This window comes from Rhincodon typus, chromosome 14, assembly GCF_021869965.1.
Source record: "Rhincodon typus isolate 14 chromosome 14, sRhiTyp1.1, whole genome shotgun sequence".
In the NCBI taxonomy this organism is placed as follows: Eukaryota; Metazoa; Chordata; class Chondrichthyes; order Orectolobiformes; family Rhincodontidae; genus Rhincodon; species Rhincodon typus.
The window spans coordinates 2,717,705-2,728,299 of record NC_063345.1 but is presented as its reverse complement, the minus strand read 5'-3'; positions in this window follow the sequence as shown (position 1 = coordinate 2,728,299).

Here is a 10,595-nt window from a genome sequence, read left to right as displayed (position 1 = left end):
GTGGATGAAGAATAGATTTTGCTGTGCAGTGAGTTGTTTTAACTTTGGATATGCTGAAAGCTGCTGGAAACGGATTCAATTTTATTCAGTTTCAAACGGGCACTCAATACGTTACATAGAAACATAGAAAGTAGGAGGAAAAGACCATTTGGCCCATCAAACCTACTCCACCATTCAATATGATCATGGCTGATCATCCAACTTCATCCTCTGTTTGCACTTTCTCCTCATGCCATTTGATCCCATTAGCTCTCAGGGTTATATTGGTACACATGGCTGGTTTGCAATGCAGAAAGACACCAGCAGCATGAGTTCAAGTCCTGCGTTGGCTGAGGTTACCATGAAGGACTCTCCTTCCCAGCCTTTTCCCTTGCCTGAGGCAGGGTGACACTCAGGTTAAACCACCACCACTTATCTGTCTCTCATGAGAGAGCAGGACCATGTCCTGGTAGCTTTACCTTTTACTTTAAGAATTAAATTAATCTCCTTCTTGAAAACATTTAATGTTTTGGCCTCAACCAGTTTTTTGTGGCAGAGAATTCCACAGGCTCACCACTCCCTGACTGATTGATTTTATTGTCATGTGCACCAGCGGTACAGGCAGATCATAGTAAGCAAGGATGTACAGATAAAAAAGGCTTAGACAGAGGCATACAGGTTACATTGCACAAGGTGTGCACCAGGCAAGATCAATGTTAGCAAGATCAGCGTTATTTGAGGCTAGAGAGTCCATTCATTAGTCTAATAACAGCGGGGAAGAAGCTGTTCCTGAACCTGCTGGAGCATGTGTTCAAGCTTCTGTATCTTCTGCCAGATGGAAGAGGCTGTAGGAGATCATTAACGGCATGCGATGGGTCTTTGATGATGTTGGCCGCCTTTCTGCGGCAGTGAGCCGTGTAAATGGAGTCCATGGACAGAAGGTTGGCTTCTGTGATGGTCTGGGCTGTGCACACCACCTTCTGTAGTTTCTTACAGTTCAGGGCAGAACAGTTGCCATACCAGGCCATTATGCACCCGGACAGTATGCTTTCAATGGTGCATCTGTAAAAGTCAGTGAGGGTCCTTATGGACACACCAAATTTCCTAAGCTGCCCGAGGAAGAAGAGATGTTGTTGTGCCTTCTTGACCATCACATTGACATGGGAAGTCCAGGACAGGTTGTCAGTTATGGTCATTCTGAGGAACTTGACACTGTCCACACTCTTAACCTCAGTTCTGTTGATGTAGATGGGGGCGTGTTCTCCTCCTTTCTTTCTGAAGTTAGTTTTGCCAACGTTGAGAGACAAGTTGTTCTCATTGCACCATGTCACCAAGCCCTCTATCTTCCTTCTGTATTTTGACTCGTCATTGTTAGAAAAGTAAATGGCCTGTTGGCCCTTGTTACAAGCAGATTGGAGTAGAGGATTAACAAAGTCTTGCTACAAATGTACACCATTCTGGTGGTTGCATCTGGAATACTGTGTACAGTTTTGGCCTGCACACTTAATGCAGGATGTATGAGGCGAAGCTGTTTGGCTCAAAGGGTTGTGCATCTTGGTAGGTCTTTCCCCCAGAGGGTTATGGAGTCTGCATTATTGAATCTGTTTCAGGTTGAGGTAGACTGATCTTTGCTCTCTCAAGTATCAAGGGTTTAGGAGGATGGCTGTGAAAGTGGAGCTGAAGCCTGGCATCAGTCATGATCGTACTGAATGGCAGAACAGGCTCGATAGCTGATGGTCCACTCCTGCTCCTATTCCTTGTGTCTTTGTGAGTTGCACAATCTTTCAAAGAACTGACATGAGCAAGATGGGCAAGATTCCATAACTGCAACATCAAAAATGCGAAAAAGAGTGCGCCATCCATTACCGACATGTTCAGTCACAGAGAAAATTGGCTCACAATGTGTAGCTGTATTTTATTGAAACAAATTTGACCCAGTATAGTTTCAGAACACATATTCTCGTCTATTTTAAAATAACCTTTTTCTCCACAGTGAGGTTTTAAGTTTGATTTTGTCCTTTCACGAGTCAAATAAGGATCCATGGTTTTTCTAAACTGTTATGTGATTTTCCTAAAGTTTTAAATTGTTTTTTCATTACTTGGAAACTCTCCAGCACTAGCTGCCCTTGCTCTGATTCCTTTGAGTGCTCTCACACCAACTCCCTTTGCCATTATGCCTCTGCCTGAAGAATCTCTCTGATAGGCTTGGCATCTAGTTGAGTTATTTCAACAATTTTTAAAAAATATCACTCATAGGGCATGGGTGTTGCTGGCTGGGCCAGCATTTATTGCCCAACCCTAGTTGCCCCTTGAGAAGGTGGTGGTGAACTGCCTTCTTGAACCACTGAAGTCCATGTGCTGTAGACAGATTCACAATGCCATTAGCGGGGGAGTTCCAGGATTCTGAGACAGAGACATTGAAGAAACAGCGATACATTTCCAAGTTAGGATGGTGAGTGACTTGGAGGGGAACTTGCAGGGGGTGGTGTTCCCATGTATCTGCTGCACTCGTTGTTCTGGATGGTAGAGGTTGTGAAGGTGATATCCAAGGAGCCTTTGTGAATTTCGGCAGTGCAACGTGTAGATGCTAGTGAGCATTGGTGTCGGAGGGAGTGAATGCTTGTGGACGTGGTACCAATCAAGCGGGCTGCTTTGTCCTTTGGGGCTGCACCCATCCAGGTAAGTGGGGAGTACTCCATTGTACTCCCTGTAGATGGTGGGCCCTCACTGTGGAGAACACTGCTATGGCCCACTCAGGAAAGTGAACTCATTCTTGAGTTCTGCTACTCTCAGGGCCACTACGAAAGTTAATTATTTAAAATCCACAGAAACATTTGGTCAGAAAACTTTGAACAGGTTCCTGTACTTCCGAGAAGTACAGTTACTACAAATAAACAAGTACTCACCAAAGGTAACCAAAATTATGAATTATTCACAAATAACCCTTCTCTTTGAAACTCTAACCCCAGTAAAAAAAAAACTATAAATACGTGCAGGCACAAACAAAAAACATGGTGTATGGGTGGAGGAAAAAAACACTGGGAAGCACAGTTCAATAGCACCAATCTATAGGATTCATAAGGTGTTCCTTTGCTTCCCATCAACTTCTGTTCTCTGATCTCCTTCTTCAGATTCTTTCACTGTTTAAAGGAGGCAGAGGATTAGTGGTAGAGTCATAGAGTCATACAGCACAGAAACAGACCCTTCAGTCCAACTAGTCCATGCCAAACATAATCCCAACCTCAACTAGTCCCACTTGCCAGCATTTGGCCCATATCCCTCCAAACCCTTCCTATTCATGTACTTATCCAAATATCTTTTAATTGTTGTCTCTGTAGCCGCACCCATCTCTTCCTCATTCCACACACTCTCCGTGTAAAAAAATTGCCCCTCATGTCCTATTTAAATCCTTCCCCTCTCACCTCAAAAATATGGTTCCTAGTAGATTAATTATAAAGGCTCAGTTACTAGTTAAAGGTGGCAACTGACATGAACTGGTGACAGAAAATATGTGGCTTTCTTCAAGCCTCAAGTACTTTCAGTGCTGAGATAGAAGTATAGAATTTGCTCTTTGGCAGTTCAGAGGCTTCTCCCCCTCTAGTGTAAATAGTCAAGCTGTGCACAGCCCAGGAGCCAATCAGAGAGCTGTAGTCAAGCTGATGACTTCTGTCATCTACATTTGGCCACAACAGCATAAATCAGTAATAAACTGCCGGACAAATCATACCCTACATACAGACCCTGGTGGCTTGGCACCTTATCCCTCCACCACCGCTTCTTATAAATCATCAGTGTAAACACAACTCACAATGAGTTCCAGGAATATGTGAGAAAGTGCAGAAACTCCTTTCACAGTCAACGGTTTTAAAACAGTCCTTCCCCGTTGTAGTCTGCAACCAAAACTGAAGAAAAAAATAAAAAGATACATTCTTTATGAAGCATTCACCCGGAGGGCAGATGAGAACTCCGTTTAATGCCTGATTCACATTCAGCACCTGTGCCAGTGCAGCACTCCCTTAGCCTGGCACTACATAGGAATTGCCAAACTGGGCTTCATGCTCAAGTCACACTAGAGTGGGTCTTGTCCCCACAGTTCATTGCCACAGTACAAGAGTGACAATTTGGATGAGAATTTAGGAGGCATCATTAGTAAGTTTGTGGGTGACGCCACAATTGATGATGTAGTGGAGAATGAAGAAGGTTATCAAAGATTACAAAGGAATCTTGACCAACAGGCCCAATGGACCGATTTATGGTAGGGCCTTTGAGAGTGTTGTTGAACAGAGAGACACAGGGATTCAGGTACATAGTTCCTTGAAAGTGGTGTCACAGTTAGACAGGGTGGTTAACAATGTGTTGCCTTCATTGCTCGAACCACCCACTATAGGATTTGGGGTGTCATGTTGTGGTTGTACAGGACATTGGTGAGGCCACATTGGAGACGCTGGGACTGTTTTAACTGGATTGTTGGATGTTGAAGGGTGACCTCATAGAGGTTTATAAAATTATGAGGGACGTAGGGAAGGGAATAGCAAAGGTCTTTTCCCTTGAGCAGGGGAGTTCAAAACTAGAGGGTATTTATTTAAGGTGAGAGGAGAAAGATTTAAAGGGACCTGAGGGGTAACATTTTCACACTGAGAGCGGTTTGTATGTGGAATGAACTGCCAGAGGAAGTGGTAGATGCAGGCACAGTTGCAGCATTTAAAGGACTTTTGGACGGGTACATGAACATGAAAGGTTTGAAGGGATTTGGGCCAAATGCAGTCAAATAGGACTAGTTTAGTTGGGAAGCCTGTTGGCATGGACGAGTTGGACCAAAGGGTCTGTTTCCATGCTGTATGACTGTTGACGTACAACTGAGTCATAGCTGCCGCATTCAAGAATGTTTAATATAGAAAAGTATAATTGAATGAGGCAAGGATATGGTAGCAATTTTCATGAAATGTTTCCCAACGACACAATCAATCAGAGGGGATGGAATTGGACAAGTGAGATGAATCAGCAAATACTCAGGATAGTAGCAGCTGGGGAAAACATATTGGCCATGTCAATGTTGCCTGTGTCTTCAGATTTATATTTTATGATCTCTTTTGATCCGTTTAGGGAAACTGTTTTTTGGTATTCATTATGTTACTGGAAAGGCACCAGGGATTAAACTGCCCTGGACAGGAGATGTAATGTAATAGCTGAATGACAGTTTAGGAAATTGTCGACATTGAAATCATAGAATCATAAGATCCTTACAGAAGATCTGGCCAATCAAGTCTACACCAACCCTTGGAAGAGCATTCCATCCAGACTCAGCCCCCCCTACCCTATCCCCGTAACCCTGTAGTTCCCATGGCTAACCCATCTAACCTGCACATCCCTGAACACTATGGGGCAATTTGGCATGGCTAATCCACCCTAACCTGCACATCTTTGGACTGTGGGAGGAAACTAGAGCATCCGGACACAGAAGAGATACAGGAAGAACTGAGATTGTGTCCCTAGAAACAGAGGTCAGAGGACAATTTTATAGAACTGTTTGAAATGAAGAAAGAATTTGATAGAGTAGATGGGACCAAAGAGGCAAAGAAGGAGGGGGAATGGAGAGATATAGAGTTAAGAAAATTGGTAAAAAGAAATAGACACAGGGGAGCGCAGAGAACAAGAAATTGGTTTGCACAGTGAGTTGTCAAGACTCAGAAGTTGCTGCCTACAAAGGTGAGGGATGCAGATTCAATAATAATTTGCAAAAAGGAATTGGATGTACAATTGAATGGGGAATTTTGCAGGGCTCTGGGGCAAGAATAGGATTGGAAAGGGTGGGAAACTAATTCAATAACTCTTTCAAAGGGCCAGCATTGGTGTGTTGGACCAAATACAATTTTTGGGATCTTGTTTTGTGTAAAATTGGGCCAAATGCAGTCAAGTAGGACTAGTTTAGTTGGGTAGCTTGTTTGGCATGGACGAGTTAGACCAAAGGGTCTGTTTCCATGCTGTATGACTGTTGACTACATTACAACAGTAACCAGACTTCAGAAGCACATCATTGGCTGTAAAAACATTGAGACTTCCTGAGGTTATGAGACGTGCAAGACTTTCCTTTTTCTTTATAGCAAATTAAAATTTGAACAGATGCCAGATTAACAAAAGTACTTTACTGAGTAAATAAATATTTAATATAATGTCACATTGTTATTGCATTCCACTTGCTTCAAGCACTCAAAAGTTGTGTCACAACGATGATTTTATGCACATTCTATTAAGCTGCATTAACACATGTTTAATAAATGAATGCACACTGGGGAATTAGATAGATAAACAGGGACATGACTCTAAAGCTAACCAGTATCCCTGGGCTTCAACGAATAGTTTGCTATGTTGTGGTTAGCTGCCAGCTTACAGTCTCTTTGGAATTTCTTGTTGAAGGGTCACAGGATTCGAAACGTTAACCCTGTTTCTCTCTCCATAGGTGCTGCCACACCTGCTGAGCTTCTCCAGTAATACTCTCCTACAACCTCTTCCATAACAGACCATAAGACATAGGAGCAGAAATTAGGCCATTCGGCCCATCAAGTCTGTTCCGCCATTCAATCATGGCTGATAAGTTCCTTAACCCCATTTTCCCACTTTCTCCCCATAACCCTTCATCTCCTTGATAATCAAGAACCTATCTATCTCAGTTTTAAATGTACTCAATGACCTGGCCTCCACAGCCTTCTGTGGCAGTGAATTCCATAGATTCACCACTCTCTGGCTGAAGAAGTTTCTCCTTATCTCCGTTCTAAAAGGCCTTCCCTTTACTCTAAGGCTGTGCCCTCGGGTCCCAGTCTCTCCTACCAAAGAAGCATCTTCCCAACATCCACTCTGTCCAGGCCATTCAGTATTCTGTAAGTTTCAATTAGATCCCCCCTCATCCGTTTAAACTCCAATGAGTATAGCCCCAGAGTCCTCAAACGTTCCTCATATGTTCCATCAGGTGGAAGGTACAGAAGCTTGAACACATGCACCAGCAGGTTCAATAACAGCTTCTTCCCTGCCTTTTTTTAGATTGATGACTGGATCTCTCTAACTTCGAGTAATGCTGATCTTTCTGATGTTGATCTTGCCTTACGCACCTCCTGTGTTTTTCTCACTCTATGATCTGTCTGTCCTTGCTTACTGTAAGTGTCTGTACCGCTCGCAAACAAAGCTTTTCACTGTACATAGATACTCAAATCAAACCAAACTTTCTGTTTACCTTTCAGATTTCTAGCATCTGCAGTTCTTCATTTTTTTTGTGCTAACATTGATATTGGAATGACAGCTGGAACACAATTGTGTTTCAGTTTGGATTCCCGTTATTTTGGTTCAGTTCTTATCTGACCAGGCACAGGAAGAGGATTTGGTGAGCCTCTTTGTTCATATTCACGAGTGAAAACTTTCAGTAACTCTTGCTCAAATTCTCTCTCTGCCAGCATCTGAGTTCACTCAAGAATAAAGCCGAGCTGTGGACAAAGATGGACAGGAAGAACACAGGCCTACTCAGTTGGCCCCACACAGCGATGATAGTTTGGACGAGGCAATATTGATGCTTCTCCTTCAGCCATGTGAGTCTTGGATGGTTGTGTGAAAATCTAGTTCAAGAAAAGAAAATAAAGAAGCTGGAAAATCTCTCTCTCAGGTTTCCCCTGGGAGATTGAAACTAGTCCCAGTGATCCCTCTACTTCTGATTTATATTACAAATTTATGACAAATGTAAATATTTAATGTCTTTTACATTAAGATTTCAGTAAAGTTACTGTAAAAGATTTTTATGCTGTATACTTTCACCCACATTCTATTAAACTCCATTTACAAATTCTGAATGAAAAGACTCATGTTAATAACCCACCTATCACCAGTCTCTTATCCCACACTATGCACTCGATTCCCTCCAGCTACTTTTGTCTTCTTTCTCTGTCTCTCTCACCGTGTCTCTCTCCCTGTATGTCTCTCTCTCTCTGTCTTTCTCTGTATGTCTCTCTCCATGTCTCTCTCTCTGCATCTGTCTCTGTGTCTCTTTCCCTATGTCTTTCGCTCTGTATCTTTCTCTCCCTGTGTTTCTCTCCCTGTCTCTCTCTCTCTCTGTGTGTCCTTCCGTGTCTCTCTCCCTGTGTCTTTCGCTCTGTATCTGCCTCTATGTATCTCTCTCTTTGTCTCTGTGTGTGTGTCTCTCTCCCTGTGTTTCTCTCCTTGTGTGTATCTCTCTCCCTGTGTCTCATTCTCTCTCTGTCTCTCTCTCTCTCTCTCTGTCTGTCTCTGTGTCTCTTTCACTGCGTCTTTTGCTCTGTATATCTCTCTCTGTGTCTGTCTCTGTGTCTCTCTCCCTATGTCCCTCTCTCTCCCTCTGTTTCTCTCCCTGTGACTCTCTCTCCCCTTGTGTCTCACTCTCTCTGTCTGTCTCTCTCTCTCTTTGTCTCTCTCTGATATACCAGAGCCATTGGGTAGCTCCTTTTCGCTCATGTCTGAGGTAGAAACTTTGAGCTGAAATGTAACTTCAAGGATCTGATTACAAATCCAATCAGGCTGTGCAGCTTTGGGGTACTGCCTACTCCTACAATTTTCCTCTCTGACCCTCCGTCACTGCCCTGTCAGAGACCTCTACGTGCCTCCTCAGATACCCTCACAGTCCCCTGAGATACTCCTACACTCCTTAGATGCCCCCATACTCTCCGTTTAGGTACCACTCACTGGCCTGCCCATGATCTCAGCAGCCAACCTTGGTTCTTAATGAATGAGACATCCTCGAAGACACTCCCTCTCCAACACTAATCCCCATCGGTCAGCTCCGATTCTAAAACAGCAGCTGAACCGATGTGTATGCAGTTTTACATGATAATTTTCCCATTTAGGTTCTTTTCAAATTGCCTGCTGTGTCAGTCAAGGTCTTTATCTTGTTTTGCCAGCGTAGGGGAGATGGGGCCTTGGCACAGCTGGTAAGGCCTCAGCTGCTAAATAAAACAAGAGCCTAAGGTGTTAGGGGCAAGGTACTGGCATGGATAGAGGATTGGCGGACTGGCAGAAGGCAGAGAGTGGGGATAAAGGGGTCTTTTTCAGGATGGCAGCAGGTAACTAGTGGAGTTCCGCAGAGGTCAGTGTCGGGACCACAACTATTCATGTTACACATTATCAATCTGGACAAACAAGCTGAGGACCTTGTAGCTAAGTTTGCAGATGACACAAAGATGTATCTGCCTGTATCTGGAGGGACAGGTAGTGTTGAGGGACAGGTAGTGTTGAGGAAGCAGGGACGCTGCAGAAGGACTTAGACAGGCTAGTAGTATGGGTAAAGACGTGGCATATGGAATACAATGTGGGAAAGTGAGGTTATGCACTTTGATAGGAAGAATAGAGACATAGACTAATTTCTAAATGGGGAAAGGCTTTGGAAATCTGAAGCACAAATGGACTTGGGAGCCCTAGTTCAGGATTCTCTTAAGGTTAACATGAAGGTTCAGTTGGCACTTAGCAAGGCAAATGCAACTTTAGCATTCATTTCAACAGGGCTAGAATAAAAGAGTAGAGATGTACTGCTGAGGCTGTATGAAGCTCTGGTCAGACTATTGTGAGCCATTTTGGGTCTTGTATCGAATGAAGACTGTGCTTGGAGGGGTCCAGAGTGGGTTTACAAGAATGATCATGAGAATGAAGGGTTTGTCATATGAGCAGTTGAGGACTCTGGGTCTGTACTCAATAGTATTTTGAAAGATGAGGAGGATCTCATAGAAATATACAGAATATTGAGAGGCCTAGATGGAATGGATGTGGAGAAGACATTTCCACTCGTAGGAGAGACTAGGGCCTGAGGGCGCAGCCTCAGAGTGAAGTGAACTGAAATGAGGACGAATCTTTTTTCCAGCCAGAGGATGGTCAATCTGTAGAACTCATTGCCACAGAGAGCTATGAAGGTCAAGTCACTGAGTGTATTTAAGACAGAGATAGATAGGTTCTTGATTGGTAAGGAGGCCAGATGTTATGGGGAGAAGGCAGGAGCAGGGGGTGAGAAATATATCAGCCATGGTGAAATGGCAGGGTAGATTCGATGGGCTGAATTAGGTGGATTGGCCATTGTAAATGTGGGCCTACAGGGATAGGGTGGGATGCTCTTTGGTGGGTCAGTGTCGAGACAATGGGCTGAATGACCTGTTTCTGCACTTTTGAAATTCTATGTGTCTGTGGTGGGTGTACTTCTGCTCCTCTACCTAATGGTCTTAATTCCTCATTCAAACGCCTCTCCACTCTTTCCATTACATTGCCTGCTGCCATTTTCCAGATGGGGGCATTCCATCTGGTCTTCTCTTCATCATGTCACCTCTGGAGAAATCACACCGAGGAGGCTTCGTGTCAGTAGGTAGCAGGCTGCCCTGCTGCATATGTTTGTCAACTCACTAGCCCTCGGACCCACCTCCAGCACCGTCTCAAAATCCAGCCTACATTCTCAGAGTGAAGAGTTTGATTTAATTTGGGTTATTGTACTCACATGTACCTAAGTACAGTGAAAAGTTTTGTTTTGTGAGCAGTACAGGCAGATCATAACATACAAGGGCATACAGATCATAGGGTGCTTAGATAGAGTGAGGCACACAGATTACACTGCACAGGAGGAGCAC